We start from the raw sequence: 27,574 nt of genomic DNA, 5'->3' as shown, positions 1-27,574 counted from the left end.
TACTACTAATCACACCTAAATAATCTATATATTGTATTTAAATTAGGCTTTTAGTGTGTGATCATTTTATTTAGTAATTACCTTATTTTCAATGCATTTGAAATGGAAAAGGTAAAAAACTGAAAAACACACTATTTCTCCATTTACTTCCATTATAGCTTTACAATAATCAGTGCTAACTATTAGTTAAACCCACAATTTGTATTTGCTTATTCATTCTGGTTATATCAATGTTTAGATTATGTTCCTAGCACAATGTACACTCACCTAAAGGATTATTATGAACACCTGTTCAGTTTACCATTAATGCATTTATCTAATCAACCACTCACAGTTGCTTCAATACATTTAGGGGTGTGGTCCTGGTCAAGACAATCTCCTGAACTCCAAACTGAATGTCAGAATGGGAAAGAAAGGTAATTTAAGCAATTTTGAGCATGGCATGGTTGTTGATGCCAGACGGGGCCGGTCTGAGTATTTCACAATCTGCTCAGTTACTGGGATTTTCACACAACCATTTCTAGGGTTTACAAAGAATGGCGTGAAAAGGGAAAAACATCCAGTGTGCGACAGTCCTGTGGGCGAAAATGCCCTGTTGATGCTAGAGGTCAAAGGAGAATAGGCCGACTGATTCAAGATGATAGAAGAATAACGTTGACTCACTACAACCGAGGTATGCAGCAAAGCATTTGTGAAGCCACACGCACAACCTTGAGGCGGATGGGCTACAACAGCAGAAGACCCCACCGGGTACCACTCATCTCCACTATAAATAGGAAAAAGAGGCTACAATTTGCACGAGCTCTACAAAATTGGACAGTTGAAGACTGGAAAAATGTTGCCTGGTCTGATGAGTCTTGATAGTCAGAATTTGGCGTATGCCTTGTTACCACTGTGCAGGCTGGTGATAATGGTTTAATGGTGTGGGGAATGTTTTCTTGGTACGCTTTAGGCCCCTTAGTGCCAATTGGGCATCGTTTAAATGCCAAGGGCTACCTGATTATTGTTTCTTACCATGTCCATCCCTTCATGACCACCATGTACCCATCCTCTGATGGCTACTTCCAGCAGGATAATGCACCATGTCACAAAGCTTGAATCATTCCAAATTGGTTTATTGAACAGAACAATGAGTTCACTGTACTAAAATGGCCCCCACAATCACCTGATCTCAACCCAATAGAGCATCTTTGGGATGTGGTGCAACAGGAGCTTCATACCCTGCATTACACAAATTTCCACCAACTGCAAGATGCTATCCTATCAGTATGGGCCAACATTTCTAAAGAATGCTTTCAGCACCTCGTTGAATCAATGCCATGTAGAATTAAGGCAGTTCTGAAGGTGAAAGGGTGTCAAACACCATATTAGTATGGTGTTCCTAATAATCCTTTAGGTGAGTGTATGGTGACAATATTGTATTTTGAAATAAAGTGTCTCTTTTTCTGTTTTTTGCTTTCTCATTGTGCACTATTGATGATTATAAGACCTGATTTGCAAAAATAATAGTAATATACCCTCATGCTATACATATTTAAAAAGCCAAGTTCCTAAGGTAACAATGTATGTTGTTTCTTTCATATTCTGTTACTTTGTTTTCATTTTACAAGTCTTATATTTTGGTACAGAATATGCAAAAAATGTAATTGCCTTTGATTCAGTTTGCGACTAAAACGAATAAACAATACATGAGCCCTAAAACTTTCTTAACGCTATTCTACTACTTACCACGGTTAAAATGTTACCACATGTCTCTTGTAGTTTGATCATAAATTTGAAAATGGCTTTTTTATGTTGGATTGAGTTTGTCCCTACCTATTTTTTAAGTGATGTGTGTCCAAGCTTTAAAGAGACTCTGTAACAAAATTTTCAGCCTTAGTTCTCCTATCCTATAAGTTCCTTTGCCTGTTCTAATGTGCTCTGGCTTACTGCAGCCTTTCCTAATTGCACAGTGGCTGTGTTATCTCTGTTATATGATCTAATCTGTTTTCTTCTGTCGGCTCTGTCGGGTTAAGGCTGGAATGCGTGGAATGTGCAGGGCTGCTTGTGATTGGATGGAAGCGATACACACCCTCTGCAGGCCCCCTGCAGGCTCTGTATGACTCACACGTTCTGCTTATGTGTGCCTATCACAAGCTGGTTAGTTTGTTTGTAAACACTGCCTAAAACTGTTAATTACAAGCCAGGATTGCAGCAGAGAGTGGCAGAAACAGCACAAAGGGGCCCAGGAGAACATAATGAATAGAATGGTATGCTTTTTGCTGTAAACATTTTAGAATACAGATTCTCTTTAAAGAGAATCTGTAACGGCAAAATGTCCCCTGGGGGGTACTCACCTCGAGTGGGGGAAGCCTCAGGATCCTAATGAGGCTTCCCACGCCGTCCTCCGTCCCACGGGGGTCTTGCTGCAGCCCTCCGTACAGCGGTGACGTCAATATTTACCTTCCCGGCTCCTGCGCAGGCGCTCTGACGGCTGTCAAGTACGAAGTAGGCGGAAATACCCGATCGCCGTCGGGTCTGCTCTACTGCAGAGGCGCAAGTTTCCGGCGCCTGCGCAGTAGAGCGGACCCGACTGAGATCGGGTATTTCCGTCTACTTCGGAGCCGAAAGCAGCCACAGCGCCCCCCCCCCTGGAGCCTGGAAAGGTAAACATTGAATTGACAGTCGGGTCTGTCGGCGACTGTTCGGAGGGCTGCAGCGAGACCCCCGTGGGACAGAGGACGGTGTGGGAAGCCTCATTAGGATCCCGAGGCTTCCCCCACCCGAGGTGATTACCCCCCAGGGGATATTTTTGATGTTACAATGTTTCTTTAAGACCCACCAAAATGTATTCTACAACTCGTCATGGTTAAAATGATACTACATGTGCCCCATTTAGTAACAAACTGGTGGTGCACTCTCCACAAATACACTGGACGTTTATAAACATGGTTAAGAAATACACTTTACAACACATTTCATCAGGTCAAAAAAAATGAAACTAGCTCATAGTGTTTTATGCCATATTTTAGATACCAGATTGCATAGAATACAGTATTTCTTTAATTTAACACACACAAAAAAGTGATTTCTAGGAGTCGAGCAGGGTTCACAGTTATTAAAATCCATGTGCATTTTGTGCGTTCATGGCACATCTGATGAAAGTCCAGAGAGAATCACACTTCTGCTAAAAGTAGCATTTTCGCATGCGTAAAATGAAAAAAAACCTTGCAGCATAAATTCGCAAATTGCATATTCCCATTGGCTAACAGCACCAGTATTTCAGTTATCCAAACTCCTCCCTTTAACCCAATAGTAAAGAACTCACTGTGGAGCACACAGTCAATCACCTGACCTTGCTGATCTGCCTCTGATGCTCCTCTTGCCCTCTCAGTGCTGGCCACACAGATTAACTTTGTGGCCAGCACTACAGCTCATCAGTCTTTTCTTCTTACTCACCGTAGCTGTTCCCTGTAATAAAGCATGTTAAGTCTGCAATAAAGCCTTTATACGGGGTAAATAAAATGGGGGGGGGGGGGGGGGGGGTTGTTTTTTTTATATATATATCAGGCAGAGCAGGGTGATGAGTTATGCAAAACATTTATGAACCTGCTAAGAAGGATGTGCTCAGGTTTAAATGCTTTATAACCGAGCAGGGAGGAAATTGGCTGGAACATTAGATTCTGCTGAGCTACAGTAATGGCCACAAACAGTTAATATCTCTGCAGCACAGGGGTGAGGTGGTGGTGAGTTAATGAAGTGGACAAAGGATGCCATGCAACTCTTAAAACATACCTACTTCCACTAGCACTGAGCCACTCCCACCTGGTAGATGAACCCTACCCACCTGATTTGGTAGCTGCCATTTTCTGACTAGATCCCAGAGTCTCACTACTCACTTTTCCAAAGGGAATTGTTTTGGGATGCTGTGTCAATTAAGCAACACGCAGGGCCGGATTTACAGCTCAGGAGCCTATAGGCACAGACGTTTTGGCGCCCTAAACTCAGCACAGACCACACCCCCTCTTGAAACTCCCTTTTCTTATGAACAAAACCCACACCAGAAAATGCAGATATTGCTAAGACAAGTTTAACCGGTTCAGCGCCGCAGTGCCGAAAATCTCATGCATCCGAGCAACGTTCACCTCCCATTCATTCGCCTAAAACTTTATTGCTACTTATCACAATGAATTGATCTTTTTTTTTTTTTTCCGCCACCAATTAGGCTTTCTTTGGGGGGTACATTTTGCTAAGAGCCACTTTACTGTAAATGCATTTTAACAGGAAGAATAAGAAAAAAACTGAAAAAAAATCATTATTTTTCAGCTTTTGGCCATTATAGTTTGAAATTAATATACGCTACCGTAATTAAAACGCATGTATTTTATTTGCCCATATGTCCTGGTTCTTACACCGTTTAAACAATGTCCCTATCACAATTTATGGTGCCGATATTTCATTTAGAAATAAAGGTGCATTTTTTCAATTTGCGTCCATCCCTATTTATATGCTTATAATTTTAAATAATATAATAACATATTCTCTTGACATGCATAATTAAAAAGTTCAGACTCTTGGGTAACTATTTATGTTGTTTTTGTTTTTTTTTTTAATTGTATTTTTTTTTAGTGTATGTGGGTAATTTTTGGTGTGGGAGGGAAACTGCTAATTTTAAATGTAAAATTATAATTTTTTTAATCAAAAATGTATGTGGGTGCAGTTTACTATTTGGCCACAAGATGGCCACAGTGAAAAAAGTCCTGGATGCGAACGATCTCGCATCCAGGAACTAAAGTGCTGGGGAAAAGTTTCCTGGGGGCAGAAATACCGCGCTCTCTGGAGAGAAAGCGTCGGTATTTCTGCGGGGAAGCTAGATCGGTGAATGGGAATTATATTCCCATTCACTGATCGGGGGGCTAGCGGCGGGCGCGCGCCCGATCGCGCGCACCACGCAGGGAAAACAGCAGTGCCTATCTGGACGAGGAAACTCGTCCAGATAGGACGAACTGGATATAATACCAACAGTATGCAGACATTGCCAATGACAGTATGCAGAATTTACCAAACCTAGGCCAATATTACCAACAAGCCGAATACAAATCACAAGGAAATTATACCAATAACACAAAAAATGTGATATAGTGTCTAATCACAGGCAGGTAGTAATAACTAGATTTTAGTGATAGGTGGTGGTAGTTAATAGAGATGGGCAATCAGTTTTTAGATTGAAAGTGGACCAAACAAAATCAGCTGCAATGGCATTTGATTGGTCCAGTTTCAATCTGTTGTTGGAGGAGAGGTCAGTGACATTGGGGTACACCTGTAAACACAATTTTTTCACCTAACACCATCAACCAAAAACCAGTTCAGCGAAGGGTGCCATACATTATACGATCTTGCGTGCTGATCAGCTTTTTGATCAAATAATTTTATCGGATCGAAGCAGATTTAGAATCTGTACCACAACACGGTCAATCCATCGGTTTCCAATCAAAAGGATCGATCATGCTGGAAAATCTTGGTTGCAAGGGCTGGATTGCATGCGCGGTGGTAACCGCAAACAGCATTCAAAATATTTCGATGACCAACAGTCCCCTAACGTGTATATGGCCCACCCGTGCCAGGGTGCATTGTTGAAGGCTTACCTGTCATGCGGTCACAAATCCTGGCCTTCTCCGGTGTCCATCGTCACCATTACCTGCCTGAAACCACATGTAGGATGTCAGTACATGCTCCTGGTGTCACGTGGTACAGGCACTGGCAGTGACGCTGGTTAGCGGAGGCCAGGATTTGTGCTGACATGTAATAGGTGACCCTTTAACACTGCACATGGGGGTGTGGGGGGACCATATACACTAGGGGGGTTAGGGACCATATACACTAGGGGGGTGGCAGCAGGGTGATTTCCAATGCATTTCATGCTGAAATCATTTGGAAATCTGTGTGCAGTGTGTGAGCAGGAAAAGATCCCTCTCCAATCAGATTCAATCAGAGGGGGATCTAAGGGACAATCTTAAATAATTAGTCTGTACAGAAAAAGTATACACCACATAAAAACAATTAAAAAAGTCACCAATGGTGCCAGGGCATGGAGATATGTAAATATTATAACAATTAGGTAAATTTATACAGCATCTGGCAACTCCTTGCAAAGCTGAGCAGCTTTAATAGTGAAAGTAAAGAACACTGGCGGAAATGCCACTAGTACCATGAATTAAAAGTAGTCACTACAAAAATTCTGCGTCAACGACCATTACCATACATAAGACTGTAAGACATGTACATTAGACTGAAACCTTATAAGGTGCACAAAACATAAACAAAAAATAAAGTGTACTAAAATTCGTAAACAGCAGTGCAGCAATGGAGCAACTGAATATAATAGCCAAAAAGCTGAAAGCGAGTAAATGACCCAAGCAAGTACTTACATTCAAAAAAGCGGATCATTCCAAGGGTCACTGATCAGGAAGGCTGTCGGAATTTTAACAATGCCGTGCACACTAAGAGGAGAGGAGACAGAGGTGGAGATCGGCACGGAGCTCTCTAATACAGATGCAGCCTGTGACAGAATAAGCATCCACCAGCCTGAGAGAAGCTGTGATTCACACTGCAGTGGCCAGATTTACCTGCTGTTACTCTACAGGACTTCACTTCACATGAGGAGTGGCAGTCCTGTAGAGTAATAGTAGGCAAATCTGATTGCTGCAGCCAGTCACTGTCTGACTCGCAGCCTCTCCGGCAGGTGGATGCTTGTACTCACAGGCTGCATCTGCATTAGAACTCTGTGCCGATCACCTCCACCTCAGTCTCCTCTCTCCACCTGGTGACATGGTATTCACACACCGCTCGGCACTTCCCCCTTCTGCTCCGCTTCCTTGGCCTCCGCTTCAGCTCCTCCTACATCTTGAAAACAGGCTTGTTAGCGCAAGACTGAGAGCGTATGCCAGACAGAACTGCAGACGCGATCGCTCCATCACTGACATGGTCACGGAGAATGTAGTGCAGAGCGGTGCGGCCAGTGGCGTCAGCGGCATGCACGCAACTGCTACTTTCCGCCTCTGAGCACATGGCGCCTGTAGGCATGTGCCTACAGTGCCTAGTAGTAAATCCGGCCCTGGCAACATGTGTAAATAGGGGCATAGTCACCTAATCTACTAACATTTTTTTTTTTATAGTGTTGTGTTTTTATACAGTATATACGTGTTGTCTTGGTGACACAATATATTATACCACAGTTACAGGTATACAAAGCCTGAGGACTCCGGTTAAAAACTGTGAGATCTGCAGAAGTTGAGATTTTTCCACTGATATCAATGGATGAAATGTGATTGGCTATTGTTGGCTCCACTGACTATTTTAAATCTTGAATTCTAAGCACCCAATGACTGAAAGGGATTTAGTGGTTGCCCTTGGTAACCACCATTTGCCACCAGCAGTCACATAGTTACATAGTTATTTGGGTTGAAAAATGACATACGTCCATTGAGTTCAACCAGAAGCACTTAGCATTCTCACAGCCACAGCAGATATCTATGTGGACCATAGACGCTTCAAGCAGTTAAAGGACTTACGAGGCAAAATGAAAAAAAAAAAGTTCTGTACCTGCAGCAAATTTGAATGCACGGAGGACGCCACTACAGGCTGTCTCCTGTGTGTGGATTGGGGGGGAAGGCCCTAGAGCTGCGCAGCCGCACTCGCGTCTATGCGGACTGCGCAGCCGCGGCAAGCTCAGGCGGCCATTTTACGGGAGGCATGAGAGCCCAACCTGGGCTGTGGGGTCGGGAGCCAGCCCAGGAGTAGATTGAGCAGCGGGGACCCGGCAGAACTAAACGGAGGGTGCGGATGGCAACCTCCGTGCATTCAAATTTGCTGCAGGTACAGAACTTTTTTTTTTTCCATTTCGCCTTGTAAGTCCTTTAACTGCTTGAGGCGTCTATGGTCCACATAGATATCTGCTGCGGCTGTGAGAAATGCTAAGTGCTTCTGGTTGAACTCAATGAACGTAAGTCTTTTCTCAACCCAAATAACTATGTAACTATGTGACAGCTAGCGGCAAACGGTGGTTACCAAGGCGGAACTACACGGAGGGCACGGATGGCGTCCTCTGTGCATTCAAATTTTGCTGCAGGTACAGAACTTTTTTTCTTTCATTTTGTAAGTCCTTTAAAGAAACACTGAAGTGAGTCTAAACTCCCTTTTTTAACTTGTAGTTATGTTCATCACTATAACCCCTGCTAAAACGCCGCTATCCTGAGGCAAAACGAGGGGTTAATCCCCCCTGCAAAATCCACGACTTTCTTGGTCGTGGATTTTGCTGCTCATGGAGGCAAAGCTATGAGCTGCAGCTCTGCCTCCATGCACGTCAATCGTCGTGCGGATCTCGGCCTCTCCCCCGCCCCTCTCTGTGAAGGCAGATTGAGAGGGGCGGGGAGAGGCGGCGATCAGCCGGGATTGACGCGCTGAGAGGCAGAGCCACAGCCATTGGCTCTGCCTTAAGCAGGAAGTGCTCCCCGGACACTGGAGAGGGGATTGGGGGGGTATTAACCCCTCGTTTTGCCATGGGATAGCGGCGTTTTAGCAGAGGTTATAGTGATGAACAGAACTACAAGTTAAAAAGGGAATTAAGACTCACTTCAGAGTCTCTTTAAGCACATTTATTGGCTTCAATCAGAAATATAAGGTGCGGGGGGGCGTGGCCTGCAATGAGAGCGTGAGGACGTCTTTCTCCTCGGCTCCCAAGCACCCGCACAGTTATCCTGGACAAAGCAGGCAGAAAGCGCCGCCGCCGGTCTCGCCGTTCAGCCAGGTGGAGAGGGGAGAAGTCAGGGGACGCGACCATGACCAAATACGGGCCGCCGGCCCCCACAGCAGCAGTGGAAAAGCTGGCGAGGTTTGCCTGGGAGGTCCCACAAGATGGCGCCGGCAATGAGGAGGAGCACACGCTGTCCTCCCCTCCAACAGACGCCACACATGTGGAGGACAGCCAGGCATCCAGATGTACCAGCCCCACGCAGACATCACAGGTATGCCAGCCATCGCAGCCACTACCACCCAGGCCCAAAAATAAGAGGAGCGATGGTGGAGGGGATAGGGAAGAGAGAGATGTAAGGCCCCAAGATGGAGTCTCAGCAGACAGTGAGGAGGAGGTTGAGCCCACGAGAGCTGAGCTGATGGCAGCTATACAGACCCTCCAGCTCACACTGACATCCAGGCTGGATACTATTCACACAGAACTGTCTTTTTTAAAGGGAGACCTCGGAAAGGTTAAGGACAGAACCGCTGAAACAGAAAGGAGGGTGGGAGAGCTTGAAGACACAGTATACCCCCTACAGCGTGCTCACACCAACACTGTTAAGGCCTCAGAGATACAAGCAGCTAAACTGGATGATCTGGAGAATCGCTCCAGGAGATCGAACTTAAGATTCGTGGGCTTTCCAGAAAAATCTGAAGGTAATCAGCCAGAGTTCTTCTTGGAAGATTGGTTGAAAGATAACCTACCTGAAATGTCTCCCTCACGAGCATTTGCAGTGGAAAGGGCCCACCGTACACCAGGGGGTCCCCCTAAACCTGGTACTCCTCCCAGACCACTAATAGCAAAATTGCTTAACTACAGAGACAAACTAGAAATACTTTGTGCCGCACGTAAAACGCCTGACATCCAGTTTAATGGCTCAAAGATTTCTATATATCAGGACTTCTCTAATGAAATCCAGAAACAAAGAGCCACCTTCTACAACGTTAAAAAATGTCTGCGTGGGGGCGTGGCCAAGATGGCGAAGTGAGAGGATGCTGATCCGAGAGCTCCGCTGCCTGGCGTTCTATTTAATAGCTACTAACTTGCTTACCAGCACATTCTGGGGCGCAAATCGCACTGCACACCGCCAGAGAGCACTTATGCACAACCCTGACAACTGGGAGCGAGACCAAGACACGCAGGGAGCTCTTCCTCCTGCTACGGAGAGTGAGGGGTGCTCGCCCCCGGGGCCTTCCCGCCTGACTCACACGACCCACTGCACCTCCCCGTATCCCACGACCATGTCGCAAAGAGGCACCAAAGCGCAAAAAGCGAAAGGGGACAAAAACAACGCGCAAGACGAGCATCTATCTACCCCGACCCCGCCAAAACACGCGGCCCGCGTGGTAGACAAAGATGGCGACACGGAGGACGCAGAGATGGGAGATACAGATCCCTCCACTCCAAGTTTGGCTGAGCTGCTTGCAGCAATTCAAACCTGCCAATCTACCCTCACAATAAAATTCGATTACCTGGACTCTAAATTCAGTCTGCTACACCAGGATCTGGCCACGATCAGAGAACGCACTGGGGATCTAGAAAGACGCACCTCAGCTACCGAAGATCTTGCCCACGCGCATGAAGCCACCATTCCTGGCATTAACAAGCGTCTAGATGCCCTGGAATATCGAGCAGTAGACGCAGAAAATAGGAACAGGCGTAACAATCTGAGGCTCCTGGGGCTCCCGGAGGGAGCTGAAGGTAAGACTGTTCCGACTTTTATTGAATCACTGCTAAAGGATCTGCTACCCGCAGACACCTTCTCATCCCACTTTGTCATAGAGCGGGCACATAGAATACCGGCTAAGCTGGGCCCTCCAGGCGCTCCCCCCCCGCCCTGTTATTTTCAAATTGCTAAATTTTAAAGACAGGGACGCCATTCTCAACGCTGCTAGGATTACAGGAGATCTTAACTATGGAAACACCAGGCTCATGCTGTTCCCAGACTACACCATCGAGACGCAGAAGCAGCGGCAGTCTTTTGTACACGTCAAAGCCAAGCTTAGGGAACGTAATCTTAAATATGCAATGTTATTCCCCGCGAAACTGCGAGTGGAGGATGGAGAAATAGTTAAAATCTTTGAAAAGCCGGGTGATGTGTCAAAATGGCTGGACACTCTGCCAAAGCCTTAATGTAATATGAAAATTGAAAGATTACCTTATGCCATCCCCTTTGCAAAAAATGAGAAGTTATTTTAAAAAGGATTATGCATATATACACAGGATGCAAAGAAAACCTTGAACTGCGTCACAAGCAGGAAAAACTCTCATGGCCTTTCTCAGACCACTCATGCCTTATATTTCCACCAGCAGAGGGCGCCTGGACATAACAAAAGACCGATTTCCTCCATTTCTGAACGCAGTGATGAGGAAGCCTAGAATACTACAAGCACGAGCACTCTGACATGTTTATGCCCAAGTCATGCATCTCTCAACATGGACTATTATATGTCCCACACCTCTGGAGATCCTGATACATAATCACCTTAGATATGCACACCTTTTATCATAATATATCTTTCGGCAGCTTAATGTAATGTAGGGTATGCACGAAATATAATGCTATGTCATCCTGTAAACATTTTTTTTTGCAACTGCATGAATATCTCATCTAGGTTCAGCAGAATGGGGGAGGCAGTTTAGATGTCCCCCCCCCCCCCCCCCTTTATTATTCGGGAGCATTTTTGTATGATAACATGATCATATAAATCCCTGTTGATGAGACAAATGGCTAACAACTCTTAAGACACCAGAGAACTAGTTAGAGGGCCCTTATGCTAATGTTAATGTATTGGGGGCGTTGATCCCAGCTTACCTGCTTCAAAGTATATTTTCAAATAGCATAAACCCTCTCCCTCCCCCCTCTTCTTGATAAGGGATAAAACTGTTTATAAATAATACTCCAACTGATTAGTTGAGTGGTTGGTAGAAGCAGGTCCATGAGAGTCTTCTGTAAGCCACATCTATAGCTCTAAGCTTATCCCCCAGCATTGCTGGGCGCCGCCGGGCAGCGGATGCATCTTCCCTCCTCGGACAGCCGCATCTACAGGCGCGCACACCTTCTTTAGGCCCTATTCCTAGCGGATAGTTAGGAAGGGACCACGTTTAGGGATCCAGGCTACACCAAGTTGCAGTTAGGGCGTAGCAGGGTGGGGGGAGTTTTAGGGACGGGGTTACCTAGGTTGGTGGGCGCACAAGGTTTGTGGCCCATGTATGTGTGTTATGTTAATGTCTGTCTTTTTGTTTACCTCAAAGTCTTGTCTAGCTACATGATGGCTGTTCTGACTCGGTTATGCACTCAGCTCGTTGCTCCCCGGAGATCTGGTAAGATAACCCCCTGGCAATTTTTAATGACTACTTATATACTATGTTTGATGTTCTTCACTTTAGACCATGGTTAAGCTGATACTGTGGAACGTAAGGGGTCTCAATTCCAAGATTAAGAGGTCGCTAGTTTTTAACTATCTAAGAACTCATAACCCTCAGATATGCATACTAACAGAAACCCACCTGCATGGCAGTAAAGTCCTTGCCCTTAAGAAACCCTGGGTAGGTCATTACTATAATGCTACATACTCAACATACTCGAGGGGAGTGACTATTCTAGTACATAAAACACTGCCCTTTCAACTTATTAAAGTACACATTGACACTCTAGGCAGATATGTTATTTTGCACGCAAAAATACACTCAGAGGAAATTGTTATAGTGGGTCTGTACATACCCCCGCCAGCACATCTGTCAGTGCTAAACGATATTATGAACAAAATTGCTCAGATACCCACATCCAAAATCCTACTTTGTGGCGACTTTAACATGGTCCTGAATCCACTTACAGATAGACTAACGCCTAGCCAGAGAGATACCCTTTTATTACACAACTGGGCACAATCACTCAACTTATTAGATTTGTGGCAGATGCGTAACCCGGGTCAACCAGGGTTTACATGTCACTCTACCTCCTACCAGTCCTTATCCAGGATAGATCTGCTCTTGACTTCCCCGTCTATGGCCATGCAGGTGGGTCAGGTAAAACTTTTACCCAGGGGGATCTCCGACCATGCCCCTATAGAGGCCACCTTGTTGCTGTCGTCTGTCACATCAAAATTACCGTGGAAGCTCTCGCCAGGTTGGATAGTGCATGATTATGTTAAAATGGGAATGCAGCAATCCCTGAATGAATACTGGGGCAGAAATGAACACTCTGCTTCTCCCTCGGTGGTATGGGACGCCTACAAGGCTGTCACCAGAGGAAATTATATTAAAAACATAACTGAGGCCAGATTTCAGGATAGAGTGATATTATTCAATGCAGAACAAGCTGCAGAGGCTACGGAAAAAGCCTACATAGATAATAAGACCAAGCAAACATATGAAGACTGGCAAATAGCATTGACGCGCCTCTCCGACAGGCAACATATTGCTACGTCCAGGGTAGAGTCTGCACGCCGAACTCGAATTTATGAACAGGGCGACAGAACGGGGAGGCTATTGGCATATCTTATAGGGGAGGAAAAGCAAATTTATCATATAGGAGCAATCCGCAACTCTTCTGGAGACACCCTGATAGAAGCCAAAACCATTAATACGGAATTTTATAACTACTATCGAACCCTGTATACGTCTGATACTGAATACACTAAAGAACAACTCAATGACTTCCTTGATATGATATCGTTCCCAGTGGTGTCAGCTGATGACAGAGTTTTCCTGGAGGCTGACATCACTGAGGAAGAAATTAGAGAGGTAATTAAGGGTCTCCCAAATACTAAAGCCCCAGGAGCAGATGGACTCCCTGCCGAGTTCTACAAACAGTATAGTAAGATCCTGGTCCCACGTTTGCGACGTACTTACAAATTTGCGCTGGACAACAACAAATTACCAGAGTCTATGAGCGAAGCACTGATCACGGTTCTCCCCAAAAAGGGAAAAGATCTTGCACTATGCAAATCTTACAGACCGATTTCACTGCTCAACCAGGACTACAAAATACTAGCTAAAATTTTGTCTATCAGACTTAACACACTGCTAACTAAAATTATTCATCCGGACCAATCGGGATTTATCCCAGGAAAAGGGACGGATATAAATGTACGGAGATTAATGACTAATCTATCTATTGCGCATACTCAGATGGGGGACCGAATAATAGTGTCATTAGATGCCGAGAAGGCTTTTGACGTGGTACACTGGAACTTCTTATGGGAGACGTTGCTGCGTTTTGGGCTAGGCAATAGATTTGTAGGCTGGCTCAGAACTCTGTATACGGCTCCAAGGGCAAGGGTGCGCACAGGCCTATCCGTGTCCGAGCCATTTGCTCTTTCAAGGGGAACTCGGCAGGGATGTCCCCTCTCCCCAACTTTGTTTGCGCTGGCGGTGGAACCCGTTGCTATATTGCTACGCAATAATAACTTAATCAATGGGTTACGATATGGTACAAGGGAGGAAAAAGTATCACTATATGCAGACGACCTCCTCTTATACTTGTCAGACTCAGGCCCCTCCTTAGTAACAGCATTAGCCCTTATCAAGGATTATGGAAAGTATTCCGGGTTCAAAGTAAATTGGGACAAATCAATCATCCTTCCCCTGGACGCACAGGTGCCTGTGCTCCCAGCACCAACCCCATTGCAATGGGTGTCGGAATTCACTTACCTGGGCATCAGGATTACGAAACGCATCAAAGATTACTACAACCTAAACCTAGAACCGATACTTTATAAACTTAAGCAAAAGTGTAAGGTGTGGCAGACTCTCCCTCTATCTCTAATGGGGCGCGCCAATGCTATTAAAATGAACATGTTACCTAAATTCCTATATTATTTCAGAAATAGTCCTATGCTCATCCCAACTAAATATTTTAAAGAAATAAACAAGCCCATTACCTCGCTGTTATGGCACCCTAAAAGCACTTACAACTTTACAGCTTGATCAGTACAGTGGAGGTATAGGTCTGCCGGACTTTGAACACTACTACTGGGCATCTGCCCTGGTCTCGGTACGGTGGTGGTTCGACCAATCACTGTATAACCCGGCAACGGCGCTAGAGGCAGAAATTATGGGCTCTCTGGTCGCTCTGTCCAGTCTCCCATTTAGAGGTAGCAAAAATATCCCTAGAGATACACCAAACATGTTAATGCCCGTCCAGGTTTGGGAGAAAGTCAACTCAGCCCTGTGCCAACCAGGCCAAATATCCCCATACACACCACTCTGGATGAATTTCTAACGATCCCAGATCCAAAGGCCTGGGCAGACTATGGAATCTTCAAACTAAGAGATATAACTGAGGGGGACAAACTTAAATCATATGCATCTCTTAAACGGGAATATAACCTCCACAATCACATGTTCTTTAGGTACATGCAGGTGAATCATGCTTTTAAAGCGCAATTCCTATCTAGGAACAGACCAGTACTGGTGCGGTCGCATGCCACCGAGGGAGAAATAATCAAAAAAGATGTGGAGCATGTCGTTTCAGTCCTATATAAGACACTTCCTGCAAAGGGTCAACCAAAAATGAATAAAGTTTTCTTGGCATGGCAAGCAGATATCCCAGGTCTAACCCCAGAGGCCTGGTCCTCGATACTGAGTTACTTTGTTACTACTAATGTTGCAGCACGTGATAGGTTAGTTGCTTTGAAATTTCTGCATAGAAGCTATCTAACTCCAAAGAGATTGCAAAAAATTGATCCGGCTGCCAACGGGAGGTGTGACAGATGCCAGCAACCCGACGCTGACTTCTTTCATATGGTCTGGCTCTGCCCACATGTTCTTTCTTACTGGCACCAGATCCATGCAAAGCTACGTGTACTAGGGGTTGTAATTGAGTTAGCTCCAGAACAAATGCTGCTAGGGAATATACCAGATGATTTGCTATCAGTGCCCAAAGCGCTAGCCTTCAGATCTCTCATTTCCTATGCCAGGAAACTAATAGCCATTAAATGGAAACAACCTATAGGCCCTAAGAAAAAGGACTGGATCGCTTATGTGCATAGAGAGCTGGTGCTACTTCGAAAAGTGTATATTAAGCGTAAATGCCCCAAGAAGTTCCGGAAGGTCTGGTCTAGCTGGATCTCGCGCTTCAAACTTCAGTTTGATGACTGAGTGCTGTGGTCAGTGTGTTCTCAGCAACCTTGAGTTTCTCTGAGGGGGGTGATAACCGAGTCGGAACTATAAACTTTGATGTGTATTAATTAACTGCTATGTACTGCTTTTCTAAATCTGGGTTTCTGATTTGAACTTTATAACTCTACACACTTTGCCTAATATCCGCTGTAATCGGAAACCCTTACAAGTTATGCATTGTTTTAATAATAGACAAGACTGTTTGATTGTTACAGTGTCAGTCAGTTATCTGACACTACTGTTGTTATTGTTTAAAATGTAAAATTCAATAAACATATTCTTTCAAAAAAAAATGTCTGCGTGAGCTTCAAATACCATACAGCATGATATTTCCAGCAAAGCTTCGGATACAATATGAAACCAAAACTCACTTTTTTGCAACCCCAGATGATGCAATAGCCTGGATGGAGCAAAAGGGTATGAATGTGGCCACAGCACGGCAACCTGCAGCTAGAAAGTGATATTGCCATATGCACAAGGGACAGCTCATTTCATACACTGTACCATTGTGAATGGTTAACTCTGCTGGACGAAAAATCAGAAAAGAAAAATATCTTTTGTTCTGGCGTGTAAAATAAAAAATGCCCAGTAGGTGGCAGTAGACACTAAGGAAAGAAAGTAACAGCCCAAGAGAATACTCATGGTGCTCTGATAATAATGTTACAGGATTACTGCTTTCATTCTTTTCAATATTGAACTGTACACCTGAATAATAGGCTAGAACTGTTCATGTTAATTGGAAAGCTGTTGTGTGAACTATGCTACTTAATAGCTTTTCCAATACCGAACTGTCCACCTGAATAATAGGACAGAACTATCCATGTTAAATGGGAAGCTATTATGCGAACTATGCTACTCAATAGCTGAACTTTATTTTTTTTGGTAGGAATAGAGTTATATAATGTGAAAATGCATCTGATAATCCTAATGCTGCATCTTTATCAATAGTGACTAAGAGTAATATTGTTATTATGAAACTGCAAATTTTGCTGTCTTCCTCCATTCTTCCCCCTGACGATTATTGCCTCCCCCTAAACAGCCCCACCCCCTCCCTCCCCCTCTCCTTGCCGATCAACCCCCCCCCCCCCCCCTTCTGGCACTATAATATCTATCAGACCCACGGCTGGCGACCAATAGAACATAGCGGGTGCAGGGTAGCGGGTAATTCACAACCGGCTCCCCTAGTAGTTTTGTTCAAGGGTAAGTTAGGGTAACAGGCTTCCAAGAAAAGGTTAATCTGGGAAGCAGGGTGGGAAGGGTGTTGGGTTTAATGTTTTCAGTGTGTTTGTTCTCCTTCAGAAGCTACTCACTATGCAAACTGTATTTGTATGAATATGATGATGATAGAGACAGATGTCTTCAGAAATATCTCCGACTATACACATTCCTCAAGGCAATATGGTACAATTAAGAATATTATTGTGGAATGTTAGGGGTATGAATAATATAAAAAGAAAACTGGTATTTGATCAAATCCGTAAACAAGCACCACATATTATCTGTTTACAGGAAATGCATTTAGTGGGTGCAAGGGCACTTTCATTAAAAAAGCCATGGGTCTCAAGTTACTACCTAGCACACTTCTCCACATTCTCCAGCGGCACTGCGATTCTTATTTCCAAATCATTCACTGGTAAAGTGCTAAATGCATATACAGATACCCAAGGTAACTATGTCATCATCAAATACAGTCTAGAGGGAAAGGTGTTCACATTAGTCTCCATATATATACCGCCACCTTTTAGAATACAAATCCTACAAAGTATGTCTGCTAGGCTGCATACATTTCTGGAAGGCCCGCTGCTACTGATGGGAGATTTCAACGCAATTATAGACCCAGCTCTTGATAAACTTAGTAAAGGCAACAGGCCATGTTCGCCTCTGTTGGATTGGATGAACACATACAATTTAACAGATGTCTGGAGGTGGAAACACCCTACGCTTAGAGAATTTTCCTGTTTTTCAGATAGCTACAAAACAATGTCACGTATTGATTTAGCATTAGCCTCTACGGACTTATTGCCCTATGTAATAGAAATTAATCAATTATCACATGGCATATCTGATCATACACCATTATTATGTGTTCTTAATACCCCCGGCTCTAACAGCCCAGGCCTCTGGAGAATGGGTCAGGTTTGGCTGGAGGATGAGACTATACTGGTGGAATGTAAAAAAGGAATGCATTATTACTGGGAGGAAAATGAAGGATCAGCAGATGTAGATGTCTGTTGGGATGCTAGTAAGGCAGTCCTACGAGATAAGTTTAGAGCAGCAATGTCTATACTAAGAAATAATGTTAAAGCATAACAGGAGTACGAAAAAAGGGAGTCTGAGGACTGCAAGGCACGCCTACTAGCTAACCCATCCCCAGAAGCATACATCGCGTGGGAAATAGCTCGTAAAAAACTAGAATTAACTTTATTAACAAATATAAAAAGGAAAGATATAATTCAAACGCAACAACAATTTGAATATGGAAATAAATGCGGGAAACTACTGGCTTACTTTCTCAGAACACACGCTGACGCTACTGCCATTCCCAGAATAGATTTGCCAAATGGCCAATCAGTTACTCTATCAGTAGATATTGCTAATACCTTTAGAAAATTCTATGAGAAAGTATACTCCTCCCGAGTTAATGCACACACAAATTCCACTTCAAAATGTTTAAATAGTTTAAATCTGCCAACCCTAGAAACAACTGATATTGAACAACTGGACGCACCTATCTGCGCACATGAAATTAGTATGGCCATCTCGTTAATAAACATAGGTAAAGCACCGGGCCCCGACGGGATACCAGTGGAATGGTACATTAAAAATAAATCTGATCTGGTTCCTAGGTTAACTGCTCTTTTTGCAGATATGTATAATAAGGGTATACTACCAGAATCAATGCGTGAAGCTCTCATCACAATAATACTGAAACCCGGAAAAAATCCCTTTCAGTGTGATTCCTATCGGCCTATCTCGCTGATTAATATTGATACTAAAATTTTGGCCAAAGTTCTGGCAATCAGAATTGAAAAAGTTATGCAAAAATTAGTACACCCAGATCAATGTGGTTTTATTACAGGAAGGTCCACTAGGCTTAATATAAGAAGGTTATTCTCCAACATACAATATCCACATGCATGCGCGGGCACCAGAGTCATCCTCTCACTTGACGCCAACAAAGCCTTTGACTCTATAGAGTGGTCATATCTGCTGCAAGCTTTGGAGAGGTTTGGGTTTGGTCCTGGGTTTCGCAAATGGATCACAATCCTTTATAATAATCCAACGGCAAAAGTTAGGGTGCACCAAACCATATCCCAATCACTGAAAATAACGAGGGGGACTAGGCAAGGCTGCCCCTTATCCCTACTGCTGTTCGCACTGGCAATAGAGCCTCTGGCCCAGGCAGTTCGCCAATCTGAACGAATACATGGACTCTCTATTAATCGTATAGAAGAGAAAATCTCTTTATATGCAGATATGTTAATTTATTTAGCAGACCCTGGCGCCTCCTTGGCAGAGGTTCTAGAACTATATGAACAGTTTGGACAAATATCAGGACTTACGATTAACTGGACCAAATCAGTATTATTCCCATTAGATAATTTTGACCACTCCATCATATGCCCAGAATCCAAATTGCAAGTTGTAGACAAATTTAAATATCTCGGGATATGGATACACAAAAACATAAATAACTATGTAGACAATAACTTAATTCCCCTTATAAAAAGCACTGAATTAAAACTAAAAAATTGGATGGCACTCCCCCTGAACTTATTAGGGAGAGTCTCCTCAATTAAAATAATCTTAGCCCCAAGAATACTTTGTTCTTCAAATGGCACCATGCTGGGTGCAACAAAAACACTTTAAGAAACTGGACTCTATGGTCTCTTCTTTTCTGTGGAGCGGTGGCTCTCCTAGGCTAGCACTTGCAGTCCTCAGACTCCCCACCTTGCAAGGGGGACTAGCGCTACCTGACTTTTATGCATATTATTTGGCATCCCAACTGGTCCCAATTGCTAATTGACTAAGCCCATGTAGAACAGACTCAGCTATGAACACTGAAGCTGACATTGCATCATCTTATGAAGCATTATGCAACGCAATATATAGAGGCTCAGTGCCCACCGGGGATAGGGGTACATCTCTCATCAAAAATACAGTAAAAATATATCAAAAAACGCAAAAAGTATGTGATCCACTGCCAATGGCTATGTCGCCCAGCTCCCCACTTTGGCTCAATAACAACCTCCCAGAACTGCTGACAATACCTGATATATCATTCTGGTGTAGGCATAATATTAAATATATTAACCAACTGTACTCTGATTGCCTTTTTAAGGATTTTATAACGCTTCGCCAAGAATATAATCTCCCTCGGCATTCATTATTTAGATACTTTCAATTACGGCATGCCATCAAAGCACAGTTGGGTCTACAGCAAATCCCCCTTATACCTTCTCTATTAGAGACACTACTATTAAATAAAGACTCAACAAAGCAAATATCAAAATATTACAATTTGATTATGACTTATAAATACACGACTAAACGGGGCACATATCGGGATAAATGGCAACGTGTAGATCCTGAAATTACAGACTCAAACTGGGAGGAATTTCAATCTACATACTTTCGTACAGCTATTGCATCAAAAGATAAAGTTATTCAAGTAAAATGGCTACATCGCGCATATCTATCTCCTAGCCGGTTGGCAAAAATGAGTCAAGCCCAAAATGGAATATTCTTTAAATACAGAGCACCCAATGCAGACTTTATGCACTCTGTCTGGTCTTGCCCACAAGTGCAAAAGTACTGGAAATCTGTGATTCATTTTTTGTCCGCCAAAATAGGACTACCAATACAAATTTGTATGCTGGGTATACTGGGTGACATAGCCTGTGGAAAATATAAAAAAATGCTGATTAGAATTCTACTATACTATGCTAGAAAAGCTATAACAATACGTTGGAAACAACCTAATCCACCGTTAATCAAAGATTGGATAAAACTGGTTAATGATGCAATCCCATTGTATAAACTCACATACCAGGCCAGAGGCCAGTTTAATAAATTCAACCAGGTATGGAGCATATGGGTAGACTCCTTTGAGACAATTACTCCTATCCCCAACCTGGATATTACAGCTACGGAACAGGATGTACACTTGTAATATATGCGAAATAACTTAGAAACGTAAAACATGATTATATGTTGATATTTGAAGACTATCTGCTTAAGTATAAAATATACCCCATGTGTATATGTGTGTAAAATCTGAAATTCAACTGTCTCTTGATATGCAACTGATATATGTCCTGTAAATGGTCATAGCTAACGGAGGAAAGGTGTTCATGTTTTGTTGTTTGTCTGTTTTGGATAATTCAATAAAAATTCTCTTTAAAAAAAAACAAAAGAAATACAAGGTGCATGGAAGATCTCACTTACCAAGAAAGGTTGGACAAACTGGGCAAAGGACCAGTGCACACCAAAAAACGCTAGCGTTATAGCAAACGCTCAGCGCTTTTTGAAGTGATTTTTATGGGCGATTCTAGGCATGTGCCTAGCGACTAAAGCCTAGTGATTTTTGATGTATCGTTTTTTATTTTTGTGTTACAGTAGAGCTTCTGTAACAAAAACCCTTGGAAAATAGCTCTCATATAGTGTTTTACAGAGCGATTTTCCACTTTCCTATACTTAACATTTAGGATGAATCACCTCAGAATTCACAACAATGCAGCAGGCCCCGCGTTTGTGTTTTGGAGAAAATTGCCTCGGTCTGGTGTGATCCATCCCATTCAAATACATTAGCCAAGAGCTTTTTGTCCCTAGGGTTGTACGACGGCAAAGGGAAATGATTTGCGTGTGGAAGAATGTTTTTGCTATCTATTTAGAAAGGGGTCCTTCACAGTGAGAGTGGTTAAAATCTTGGAACATCTTAGCTTAGGAAGTAGTAATGGCAAGCTCTACAGGGGTTGGACAAAATAATTTGAACGCCTAACATTTTAGCATCATAATCTTTGAACATGTTTTAAAGGATACCACAACTGACATGTGGCATAATGAGATAGACATGGGTATGTACAGTGCCTAGCACACAAACAACTATGCTGTGTTCCTTTTTTTCTTTCTCTGCCTGAAAGAGGCAAATATCAGGTATGTAAGTGGCTGACTCAGTCCTGACTCAGACAGGAAGTGACTACAGTGTGACCCTCACTGATAAGAATTTCCCACTTTTTTATCTCTTTCTTGCTCTCAGAAGCCATTTTCTTCTAGGAAAGTGTTTTATAGTTGGAATTTCTTATCAGTGAAGGTCACACTGTAGTCACTTCCTGTCTGAGTCAGGACTGAGTCAGCCACTTACATACCTGATATTTACCTCTTTCAGGCAGAGAAAGAAAAAAAGGAACACAGCATAGTTATTTGTGTGCTAGGCACTGTACATACCCATGTCTATCTCATTATGCCACATGTCAGTTGTGGTATCCTTTAAGCAATCAAAACTTGACATATGTTAATTTTTTTTTGTTATTTTTGTTATTTGAGATGTTTAATTAAAATAATTGTTTTTTTACAGATATTTAAACAAAAGTTGGTTATAGTTTATAAAAATGGCAGATCTCTCAGACTTTCAAAGAGGACAAATTGTTGGCGCTCGTATGGCAGGCGCTACTGTAACAGAAACTGCCAGAATGCTTGGCATTTCAAGAGGTACTGTCTCAAAAGTAATGACTGCCTTTGAAAGAGAAGGAAAATGTCCTCAGCAAAGCACAGTTGTGACCGAAAGTCGAAGTTGTCTGAGAGAGACCGTCGGACTCTAAATCGAATACTTAGAAAAGCTCGCAAAACCACGGCTCCTAAAATCACTGCAGAGCTGAATGAACACCTACAGAACCCCGTTTCCACAAAAACTGTTCGTTGGGAGCTGCACAAATCTGGATTCCACGGAAGAACTGCAATTCAAAAACCTCTGCTCCTAAAGACTAATGTTTCAAAGCGTTAAGAGTGGTGTAGAAACCACCAGAATTGGTCCCTCAAGCAGTGGAAAAATGTGACTTTCTCTGACGAATCATCGTTTACCTTATTTCCGACCTCCATCCGAGTGTACGTTTGGAGACAGCCGAAAGAAGCATTTCATCCAGACTGCCTTCTCCCAACTGTAAAACATGGCGGGGGTTCTGTGATGATCTGTGGTGCTATTTCTTGGAAATCCGCCTGACCAATGGTTTCCCTTCATGGAAGAATTAACAGCCGAGACTATTTAGGAATTTTGGGCGACGAAGTTCATCCTATGGTTCAAGAACTGTTTCTGGAGGGGACACCATCTTTCAAGATGATAAAGCCCCAATCCATACAGCTAGAATTGTTGAAGAATGGCACGAGAAACATTGTAATAAAGTTGAGCATCTCATCTGGCCACCACAATCCCCAGACCTCAACATTATTGAGCATTTATGGTCGTTCTTAGAGATTCAAGTAAGAAGTCGACTTCCGCCGCCATCGTCTCTAAAATAACTGGAGGGTGTTTTAACTGAAGAATGGGCTAAAATTCATTTGGAAACAATTCACAATTTGTATGAATCAATACCTCTGAGAATTGAGGCTTTAAGTGCCGCAAAAGGTGGACCTACACCATATTAAAATATATTTTGTTGATTTTCAAGGTGTTAACATTATTTTGTCCAACCCCTGTATATCTAAATCATCTTATCTCCAGATACCATCCTACATGCAATCCCTGCTCTGCTAACGATATCCTTCTGTCTTCTTCCCTGATCACCTCTTCCCACTCCTGCTTGCAAGACTTCTCTCGATCCTCTCCCCTCCTCTGCAACACTCTCCTTCAACTCAACCGCCACTCACCCACGCTTACTATTTTTAGGCACAGGATAAACAAGAAAGAGAATTGGCTCTTTGGTGCATGAAGATAAGAAAAACACTTTATTGAAATATATATCTAACAAATATAATATGTACATAAGAAAAACTATCCCTCTTACAATACAAATGCATAAAACCTACTAAGACCAATACAAAAGATAGGGCTAACATTCCACACTGCTCCCTGACCCTTCATATATGGGGCTGCACTCCCCGCTGATCCAAAAAAACTGGCGCCAAAATCCAAAAAAACAGAGACAAAGAATGTATATATATCTGTGCTGACAAGAAAATGGCTGAAAGGTGTCGTATTCCACTGAATAAATAGTTAATGAGACATAAACATGCGCTGTTGCCTTAAAACAATGACCCCCCACTCGCAGGGGTCGCTGATGAAAAACATATATTCCTCAAGGATGCTGTCCAAAAGTGACCATGTGCAGATTCTTGATTGAATCAAAAGGATAATGGTAAAAGCAACCTGCTGTTAATTTGTGTCATCAGATATAGCAACATGTAGCAAACGCACGGCTTCAGGTGTGCTGTTGATTAAGAAGGTGCGTGACAATGTTCCAGCATATATTTTGAAGCATAAGCGTGATAAAGCAGGCACGACAAAGCAGAGGCTTCTAGACAGTAGTTCATGCAATAAAAGCAGAAGCATGAGCGTGTTCAGCCATAAGTTGCAGCATGTAGAGATCACACAGCCATGAAAATGGCACCCTGCATAATTACCAGTCCTGCTGGGATATATTCTCTGCAATTACAGAGAATGCTTCTGCTTTTATTGCATGAACTACTGTCTAGAAGCCTCTGCTTTGTCGTGCCTGCTTTATCACGCTTATGCTTCAAAATATATGCTGGAACATTGTCACGCACCTTCTTAATCAACAGCACACCTGAAGCCGTGCGTTTGCTACATGTTGCTATATCTGATGACACAAATTAACAGCAGGTTGCTTTTACCATTATCCTTTTGATTCAATCAAGAATCTGCACATGGTCACTTTTGGACAGCATCCTTGAGGAATATATGTTTTTCATCAGCGACCCCTGCGAGTGGGGGGTCATTGTTTTAAGGCAACAGCGCATGTTTATGTCTCATGAACTATTTATTCAGTGGAATACGACACCTTTCAGCCATTTTCTTGTCAGCACAGATATATATACATTCTTTGTCTCTGTTTTTTTGGATTTTGGCGCCAGTTTTTTTGGATCAGCGGGGAGTGCAGCCCCATATATGAAGGGTCAGGGAGCAGTGTGGAATGTTAGCCCTATCTTTTGTATTGGTCTTAGTAGGTTTTATGCATTTGTATTGTAAGAGGGATAGTTTTTCTTATGTATATATTATATTTGTTAGATATATATTTCAATAAAGTGTTTTTCTTATCTTCATGCACCAAAGAGCCAATTCTCTTTCTTGTTTATCCTATTACATTATGTTGGCATAGTGCATGAAGATTTTTATTATTATATAAAATTATTTGTTTATTCTAGCTCTTAATTGACCTCAGCCCCTTACCTTAGAGTTATTTTCTTTGTGTGTATTTTTAGGCACAATCTGAAAACTCACCTCTCCAGGCAACTCTCCTACCTAGGACCCTGTCCACTAACCACCATTTCTACCACTCCACACACAGCTTCTCTTTAACTACTGTCTTATACCTTAACCCTCTGGGCGATACAATTATATCGCCCAGGAGGTGGCGCAGCACTATTTTTTTTAAATTTTTTTATTTTTTAAATCATGTAGCGAGCCCAGGGCTCGCTACATGATAGCCGCAGCGCAGCAGCATCCCCCCACCCACTCCGATCGCCTTCGGCGATCAGAGTAAGCAGGAAATCCCGTTCAGAACGGGATTTCCTGCTGGGCTTCCCTGGTCGCCATGGCGACGGGGCGGGATGACGTCATGGACGTCGTGACGTCGTAGGGAGTTCCGATCCACCCCTCAGCGCTGCCTGGCACTGATTGGCCAGGCTGCGCAAGGGGTTGGGGAGGGGGGGGGGCTGCGCGGAACGGCGGGTAGCGGCGGATCGGCGGCGAGCGGCGGCGATCGGAAGTTACACGCAGCTAGCAAAGTGCTAGCTGCGTGTAACAAAAAAAAAAATTATGCAAATCGGCCCAGCGGGGCCTGAGAAATCCTCCTGCGCGACATACCCCGAGCTCAGCTCGGGATTATCGCTCAGGAGGTTAAAGGGACACTTAAGTCAAACAAAAAAAAAGAGTTTTACTCACCTGGGGCTTCCAATAGCCCCCTGCAGCTGTCCAGTGCCCTCAGAGTCTCCCTCCGATCCTCCTGGCCCCGCCGGCAGCCACTTCCTGTTTCGGTGACAGGAGCTGACAGGCTGGGGACGCGAGTGATTCTTCGCGTTCCCAGACACATTAGCACCCTCTATGCTGCTATATGGTATATGATATATGCTATAGCAGCATAGATGGCGCTATTGTGGCCAGGAACGCGAAGAATCACTCGCGTCCCCAGCATGTCAGCTCCTGTCACCGAAACAGGAAGTGGCTGCCGGCGGGGCCAGGAGGATCGGAGGGAGACGGCGAGGGCACCGGACAGCTGCAGGGGGCTATTGGAAGCCCCAGATGAGTAAAACTAATTTTTTTTTTTTACTTAAGTGTCCCTTTAAATGTTTAGACTGTAAGGCCTTTTGGCCAGGGCTCTCTTCCTCTTTTGTCTCACAATGCTGTGTAATGGGTGTACATACCCCCCACCTTTTGTAAAAACATGTAGTTAATTTGTTTACTGTATTAGCTGTTATACCCTCTTGTCTTGTATCAAGTGTTGTATTGTATACTCTGTATTGTTATACCTTGTATGCTATTGTACAGCGCCACGGAAGATGCTGGCGCTATATAAATAAAAAATACTGTAATAATAATATCTGTATTTAAATAGGACTTGGATGCTTTCCTTGCATTGAAGGGTATTCACAGCTATGATTATTAGGTAATTCCTGGAAGAGTTGATCCAGGGATTTATCTGACTGCCATCTGCAGTTGGGAAGGAATTTTTCCCTTTTAAGGCTAATTGGCCCAGGCCTTGTAAGGTTTTTCGCCTTCCCCTGGATCATTTGGAGTATGTGCAGGTTCAGGATGGTGATGGTTTTTTTTTTCTTGTTGTTTTTGTAGGCCTCTTTCGCAGTGGGACATTGTGTTTGATGCAACGTTAAAGTCGCACAACGTGCCCCTAACGCAGTGCATGTAGGTTATGAAATTGGATGTTATTTTGCACTGTGTTATCTGTCTCTTGGTGCGCCGTTTTCGTTGCATACTGAGGGAACGAAACCGGCGCATGCGTTACATTTAAAAAAAAGACATAACTGAGCATGTGCAACACACATAACGCAGCAAAGTTGCTAAACGCACAGCATGCAGCACTTTCTAAATATTGCTACACGTTACACACAACGTAACGTGTGCACTATGAATGTCGCACAGACTTTATATTGCTGTGCGTTAGTTTGCGTTATACATTTTTATAACATGCGACTTTAACGTCCCACTGTGAAAGAGGCCTAAATGAGTTCTGTGGGCTCCTTTAAAAATCAAAAACGGGCTTCTACCGACCCCTACAGATAACCTGTCCCTCGCCGTCACTGAAGAATCTTCCATTCTAGAAAACCACCTTTAAACAGTGGTTTCATCAACAAGTTAAATGGGTATAAAAAACATTTTGTAAAAAATAGCTTTTAAAGGCTAACTGATAGAGTTAAATTATGCAAGCTTTCTGGGATCTAGTCCCCTTCTTCAAGCATATATATCCAGATGTTAGCTGAAGTAAAACA

The 27,574-nt window shown here is 43.3% G+C and overlaps 1 protein-coding gene across 1 annotated transcript in view; it reads left to right on the top strand.

Annotated features, from left to right (window-relative positions):
- Positions 1–27,574, top strand: part of YJU2 (YJU2 splicing factor homolog) — a 282,458-nt gene that overhangs the window by 62,041 nt on the left and 192,843 nt on the right. The window lies entirely within an intron of this gene.

Source organism: Hyperolius riggenbachi, chromosome 1, assembly GCF_040937935.1.
Source record: "Hyperolius riggenbachi isolate aHypRig1 chromosome 1, aHypRig1.pri, whole genome shotgun sequence".
In the NCBI taxonomy this organism is placed as follows: domain Eukaryota; kingdom Metazoa; phylum Chordata; class Amphibia; order Anura; family Hyperoliidae; genus Hyperolius; species Hyperolius riggenbachi.
This window is presented reverse-complemented; position numbering and strand designations above follow the sequence as displayed.